We start from the raw sequence: 8152 nt of genomic DNA on the forward strand, positions 1-8152 counted from the left end.
TGAATTTTTATTTCTGTTATAAATGCTCATATATTGTCTTAAATGTACTTTATGAAAAGGTAAAGAAATGAATGTAATGAAATCATGAGAAAGTTTGGTCAGGATTACAGCAGTACTGTTAAGGAACCAGTTAGAGACTCTCCTTTCCTCATCTACACCGACAAAGCAGATAAATGATTAAGAAAATGCTTAGCTAGCATGTATCCAGCCGTTTAGAAGTGGATTAAAAAAAGTTTCCTGAATTAATTTTTCAGGCTTTCAGTTGCTTTGAACAATACTAAATAAAACAAGATTAGAAATAAATTATTACTTAATAATAAATAAAGGCATTTAAAGAAATTATTTCCCTTCTACATGGAAAATTAAAAATAATTTAAGACAACTCACCCCCACTCAGTCATACACATGACAGAATTTCAGTACGTTCGCTTCTAGAATCGTGACTTAGTCAATAAGGCAAATTACTATGTATCACTTTTTGAAAAAAAATTATGCTACAGCATTTACTTTTAGTGCACTCAAATCACAGTTTTTCGCTCAGTATGGTATAAATTAAAACTTTAAGAAATTTTATTTTCCTTCAGATTATGTTGCAAATCAACCCAAGCAAGAAGTAGAAAAATATTGTCGAAGCAAATTAATACGATGCTTGAAAAACAGAAGATTGTTATAACAAAGATGAACAACATTAATTATAAAAATTATTACTTAGATACAGATTCACGATCCATTGCAAAAACTCTAGCAATTCAAAAGCAGACTATCCCGGTCTATAATAACAGAAAGTTTGTTTACATACATTAGATGACACAGAAGTTTAAGAGATTGCCTCCTGACAGAGGAAAAAGTGCTTTATAAAATAAATATTACATTAAAGCCATTATTTTCTTTAAAATTTCTTTTAACTTTTATATTGCAAAAATTAGTATCGTGCAATGATCTTCATTATATTTCAAATACACTAGTTTTTTTTTTATTAAAGCTTATGTTTATAAGAGCCTATGTTAAAAGAAAGCGTATTTCATTTCTTAAAAGATATGAGTGGTATAAAAATATTGAGGTGCTTTTCACAGAATAATATATTTTCCAAAATTAAATGCTAGCAAAAACCCTTAATTATTTTATTAAAAATATGTTTGAGGAATGGCAAGCACAAAAAAATTGTATTTACGAATACTTCCCATTAGTTCTCACAGATGTCGCGCTCGATAATAAACATAGTTACTTCTGTCTCGATTATGTGGTTGTGAGGAAGTGTTGTGTTTGTCTCGATATTTGGTTAGCACAAATGTTAGTTAACGCTGATCAGATCCTATTTATGCATAATCCTTATTTCATGTTCTGCAATATATGTTTCATTTTTTGATCTGTTGTTTACTTTTGTAATCATGATGTGTGTTATTACCTTACATCACCTCATGTGTTCGTTTGGTGACAGATCTCTAAATGTATAAATGCATGGCGAACGTCATGTAAGTAAAGGAGATGCCTTAAAGTTAATATGTCTGTATCTTTAAGTGGAATTGAAAAATCAAAGTTACTAGGCCATCGGCGCCAGAGAAGTAACAGTGATCCGCAAGCCACAGCCTTGTTGTTTGCACAGATACGCCGAGATGAAGGTACTACTAAATTACGTAGAACTGGTTCTCTAATTTATCGCGCCGGTATGCCAATCTCGTGATATATCAGTCTATCTATTTTTGTCTGTTTAGCAAATATGCAGGATAATTTTGTGTCATGTACAATTCAATTTCAACAGTTATGTTTTATTAGTTGCATTTTTTAATCTTGAATTAAACAGTTTGTTTTCTTTCCCACAAATTTGCTTCTTATTTGCTTGTGTAATTGCCTGTTTCTTATTTTATGAAGCATTAGTACATGCTTAAAAGTCATTATATTCTCTTTAAAAGACCAACACATAATTTGAGACATTTTTATTAGTTATTTTTTGCCATTTCCATATTATTTTTTTGTTTTATCTGTGATAGTTGATTGTGTTTATTTTAGAATTCAACATAATACATATATATATATATATATAATTACTATTATTATTTGCAGTGAGCTGACTTAAATAATTTTAAAGTAAAATGTTATATTTTATGACTGCAGTTTCAAGTAGAAATGCTTCTGTAAAGTTATAACTGATCGATTTCTATTTTAGCTAACAAGAAAATTTAAAAATACTCATTTTTAAAACCATACAACCTTTGACAGAATGAGATTGGTAATTTTAATTGCAGGCTATTTGTATCTCTGCTATTTCTGTAGTTTCATAAATGTAAAATCAATAAATAGTGCTTTAGTGATAAATACTTACATTTTCTTATCTTTATAACTTAATGCTCCTGATTATTTTGTTGCATTGTGCACGAATTGCTGTATTGGTGTAGGAGAAAGGAAATTTAAGAAATGGTCTATTGGCAATAATTTATAAATCATTGATAGGTGCAATTAATATTGTTTGAGAGGAAGTAATACAGTCAAAAGTCTTTAATCCGGACTCGTTGGGACTTCGGCGATCCCGGATTATAGATCATCAGTTTAAATGTGGTAAGATGGCATGCAGAAATTATAAAATTAAAAATATGAAACCGAAATTTATGAAATAAAGAACAATTATGATCTAAAGAGTATCAAAATTTACAAAAAAAAAGCTTAATATTTATTTGTTTACTTTATTAAACATTTCTTTCAATGCGCGCATGCGTAAAGCATACATTACACATAGTCGAAATTAGAAAATCGCAACCAGAAAACTATTTGATGTGTATTCGTGATATTTATAATGATGAGGAAATTGATTTAAATTATATCGGAGTACATCGAGATGAAACACTACATTTAGTGAGGAATTACAAGCCGAATAAAATAAAAGCATTTGCCGGTTGATCTTTGAATTATGGTAACTTGGCGATTTTTTGGCGAAAATTTGGCGACCAACTCTGCTACAGCAACCCTCTATTTTTTTTTTCGCCGCCATTTTGTCTTCACGAAGTAAAGACGTGTTTCTTTTCTTTTTATTTACTGAACACTTTTTCCAACAATCTACTAGCCGAATTACACTTATGCTAGAAATTTTATGTAACAAAACTGCTTAATCATGACAAATTTTAACTGCAAAATTGGGAAAAAGTGCACAATCGCAAACTCCTTGCGCGTTTTTGAGAATAGCACATACACATAAACCATGTACACGTCGACTTATTTTTACTTAAAAAAAATCCCAGAATTGCACAAAAATGGCATTGCGTACACTCTTCACTATATCCATGTACACTGCTTTTTTTCTCATAAATTAGAAAAATTTCATGAAAATGCATGAAAATTTTGTGAATCTTTAAACCCGGTAAAAAGAACATATATGAAATTACCTCATCGCGAAAAAGTATATACCCTTTCCAAAGATGAACATTTCCACGTATAAAATAAATAAAATATCCAAAAACTTTTACCTCTAAATTATCTATTATATTATAAGCGTCCCCAACGAATTCATACGCAAACATTACTAATGGTTACAAATACTTAGTGTCAAATATTTAAATTATTTCCATGCACGTTTACTTCAACTGAAACAAAATACCAAATTCCTACAAACATAAAATTCACAAAATAACTATCATTTAATTAAAATATAATTAAATTCAAAAACACTACTTAAAATACAAATAAGCACATACATTAAATTAATAAAAATTAGCTTACAATCCTAATTACTTTAAATCATTGGTAATAACAATTTTCCAATAATACCATATTACTTTATTTACTCCTTACATTTAGAACACTGCATAAAAATAATATCCTCAAATAATTAAAAATACTAACTTACCTAATCTTCTTCAGAATCTTGATTACGTGGCGGATACACTTTTCTTATTTCCTCCGCTAAATAAAAAGCAATCGTATGTGTGCCTGTTTCAGGATCTTTAAAATCTAACTTATAGTTCACAGCAAGATGTTGAAAACCTTTATCCTGCAAGCATGCATATGATTTCCAGCAATCGGATATGATTATTGTACCCGGTAGAATATACTGTTTAATAAAATCTTTACTTCTATCTCGCACAACCTTAAAAATACACTTATTACTACCCCTTTCAATCCCACTAAATACCCATTTCGAATTCACTTTATTTAGGGCCATGGGATCCAAAAATTAACCAACACTGTTTCACACAACACAGAATAAAGCTAAATACAAAATTTCCAGATTTCCCCCCTTTTCCGATTAAAGAACTGTAATTCGTCCATTAATGTCACATGACATATCTCATGATCTCTCATTTCCCTCACACAAAATAATGCGTAATCGGAACTGAGTACTTCTCACATTATTACCAAAGTCCTGGGTAGTAACCTTTATCGCCTCCAAAATGTCACCAAACTACCAGTTACCATGTTCCAAAGATCAGCCCATCTGCCCTGAAGATGAGGATAGTGCTGACAGATCAACTTCCAGTTCATTGCGCTTTGCGAAGTTCCCCCCCCCCCTTTCCGCAGAGCAGTGTGAAATTGATAAACAGATTTCGAAATGGTTAGAGAAACAAATCACCTCTCTGTCATTTTCTTCATGCCTTTATCCATTTTTTGCAGCAGTTCCACTTTTTGTTTAATGAACATCGAAACATGCTTTCGGTTTGCAGATCCTTTGGCAGCTCCAGCATCGGAAATTCTGTTTGACATAATCGAAAGTTCAAGCTTACTTTTATAAAATTGCTCTAACAGTCTGCAAAAAATAATAAGCCAGATCCAATTCGAAGATTAAGGAACTACGCAATCTGCAACATTAACTGAAATAGATAATTAGATAGTTTTAGCTTAGCTTATACCATGCGTTATATATTAAACGTGCATGCGTAAACGTATTATGCTCACACGCATATATGCATGCGTGAACGCATTATGCATTGACGCATGTGCAGAAAGTTTGTAGCTTTGAGGTCCGGATTATAGATCATTCCAGATTATGGGTGTCCGGATTAACGACTTTTGACTGTATGTATATGCACATATTATGGTTTGGTTTGGGTTATGTGAGTACGGCTAAGCCTCAAGGACTATCTGCCTAAGGGGAAGGATACCATCTTGGAGGACTTTCTAAGGGAAACTGGCTCGTATACATGTTAGGTCCCAATCACATTATGTTTTGCCTACGCAATACTTGACGTCAAAAGGGACAATTCTAAGAACCCGCACAATTCCAGGAAACCCACGTAGCTAGGTTATCATTCTCACTTACTACAAAGACTTGAACGGCAAACAGTAATTGATTATCGCTCAAATCAGGATCACATGATCCTTCAGAACCAGAACTTTCGTCTGATTGGTCGTCTACCCAGGATCCGAGACATTTTTGGTGAGGTTTGAAAAAATCCCGCGTAGCCGCAACATTGTTTCTGTAGCTAGGCAGGGCTCTTTTTTCTAGGAATCCTCCCATTTAAACCAGTGCTATCAGAATCTCATTTCTCAGAAAAGTCCCGTCTAGCAGGGACTGTAGGCATGTGTGATAACCTCTTTACACATGGGGAGAACCATAGAAACACCCGTGCAGCCAGCCCATTCATGGAATTTGAACCTCGGAGCAAATTACTAATGTTCAGTAATATTACTGCAGATGTAAAATATAAAAAAGTACAATGGCGTTGCTTTTTGCAGAGTGTTAAGGAGGATATCCAAAGACAACACAAATTGAGTTAGCTTTTAATTGACCATTTTTATTTACTCCAATTAGCAGATCATTTTCCCTTTAGATAGCACTCTTTAAATTACATATCCACAGTGGTTTTAACTAAGTATGATTAAATTTAAACTTTATGCATCATAACTAATTCTAACAAAGGAAGAAAAGATGGACAGGGCAGCTCAGAGTCTTGTAGCAGCGAGATTAGGAAGCAATCTGACTGAAAAATGGCACATACTCAGTATTTATAGTAGTGGTTACGTAGTAGGCTTTCAGATTCTAGAAGGTACTGGTCTAGGGAGAAGATCCTAAATTGCAGAAAATTAATTAAAGGTTGCATATTCGTGAAAAGCAAAGCCATCGTATTTTTTTTATATTTTACATATATATGTATGTAATGAATAAATAAATAGATAATATAATTATTATATATGTGTATGGGGGATGTATCCATTTTATCAACAGAAATGAGCGCACTGAAATATTTATGTTTCTATCTGCATTCAAGGTAAAAATATATTTCAGGGGTACCCCTTGGAGAAAATTGGCGATCCCCAGTAAAATGGCATCAACACAATGCAGTAAAACATAATTAAACAAAAATATGTAATCTCAATAAACTGCATTTTAAATCAAACAAGGAAATAACAGTAAAAATATGTTTCAGGGTACGTCTTGGCGGTTTTTTTGGTGCCGTTTCTATTTACATCTAATGCCCTCCCCAGTAAAATGGCATCCGAAACATAATGCAATAAAACATAATTAAAACAAAAATATATAATCTTAATAAACTGCATTTAAATCAAACAAGGAAATAATGGAAATACATGTTATGTAATCTACGCAGTACGAAAAGGAAATATCGACTTACCTTATTTAAAAATTTCTGCTTTTTCGATATGTGTGACACACATAATTCCTTAACAGCACCCAAAAACTATTTTAAATTATCCAAACTAGAATCTGTATATTGCCATCGCCACATTAATTCATAAAATTAAAAATTAAAAGTATAATCCATACTGCCTGACTGTCGGTAGCATTTTGTTCAGAAATCCTTTTTTGTTACAACCCACATACCTTCCACAGTGTTGATATCATGGAGGTAGGAAGTAAGAAGGAGAGGCCCTAACCGGTTTCCCCCATACACTGCTTTGAAGCACTGACGATCCCTTCGTACTGACTAAAAAGGTTGGGTGATTTACCATTAAGTTCAATGGGTTTTGACACGATTGGATGTAAATATCTTGTAATTACATCATAAATATACATATAAATGTACATATTTTCTTTTCCACAATATTTCAGAGGCCTAAGTATATGAAAAGAATATATTTTTAAACAACGTTTCATTCTGAATGAAATTAAATGCTATACTTTTCACAGAATAGTTTCCTCAGAATGGTTTTAATTTGAATATTTTCACAAGTTTTCGTTAATTACGTTACAAAAAAATTTTAAGTTAATTCAATTTTATTCATTTAAGGATTACAAAAATTAAGATCAAAGTTTATTGTATTATTAACCCCTTCGAGCCGGGTAGCGAAAACGCGCGCTTATCGCGGAGGCCGGCAGTGTCTTCCGTGAGCGTCTCTCCAGGGCCGGGGGCTTTTTTGCTACTAAGCCTAAATCCATGAAATTTCCGAAGTATCAACACATTGTTTAATAATGCTCTATAGAGTATTTAAACGGCTTATGCTTTATAGATATTTATATATATATATACTTTAATTACCTTATTTCTTGTTTAAATGCATATTTTACACATTTTATTTTAATTACTCACCATTTTATGACTTTTAACATTATAATCTGAAAACTAAATATATTACTTAAAATTCTTTTTTCATATGAAAAATTTTAAAACAGGGATCTACACACAGTCCTACGTTACATTCCTTGAACTCGTAATAACTCATTTGCCGTTTTGGAGGATTTTTCCGGGAATATGAACAAACGAAGCATCGTCGTCTCATTTTCTTATCAGTCTCTTCTGAACAAAGTTTTGGAAAATGTCTTTCAGTTAATCTTTCAGAATCAATATCAGAATATCAAAATTTCAGAATCAATATCTGAAATATTTTGCATCATTTCTGCTATTTCATGCTCTGTTAAACATTTTCGATGCTTCGACATTGAAACGGTAAAAACAGAAAGAATTAACGTCTAACAAGATCTAATTATTTTCTAAAAACTGAACTGTAAACGGAAATACTCAACGCTTTAGCGCATACAAAACTTCTACTTAAAATAAACAACTACCACGTGCGAATAAAGTGCGATTTAAAGAGACGTCATAAATCACGCCATTCGGAAACATTTAGTTCCCCGTTTGTTTATATAATCAAAAACACATGTATGTGAGTCATGCTTCTCTCGTTTCAAGTAGAAGGTCTAATGCACATGTATCTGAAACCATATGGACATACAGTGCCATCTTGTGGCAGAAATTATAGTTTGAAAAAC

The 8152-nt window shown here is 32.2% G+C and overlaps 1 protein-coding gene across 3 annotated transcripts in view; it reads right to left on the minus strand.

The window, feature by feature from the left end:
* LOC118183039 (transmembrane protein 234 homolog) overlaps nt 1-830 on the minus strand; it is a 67177-nt gene extending 66347 nt beyond the window's left edge. For 2 of the 3 annotated variants that reach the window (XM_085808270.1, XM_035352443.2), the window contains exon 1: nt 709-830. The gene's annotated coding sequence lies outside the window, so the exon portion shown is untranslated. Of the gene's footprint in view, nt 1-387 lie in introns of all 3 variants that reach the window. The other variant, XM_085808271.1, reaches the window with a different exon arrangement.
* Between the last annotated feature and the right edge of the window lie 7322 nt (nt 831-8152).

The sequence above is a fragment of the Stegodyphus dumicola genome, chromosome X1, assembly GCF_044657685.1.
Source record: "Stegodyphus dumicola isolate Sdum_Otavi_A_Nest chromosome X1, ASM4465768v1".
NCBI classification, from domain to species: Eukaryota; Metazoa; Arthropoda; class Arachnida; order Araneae; family Eresidae; genus Stegodyphus; species Stegodyphus dumicola.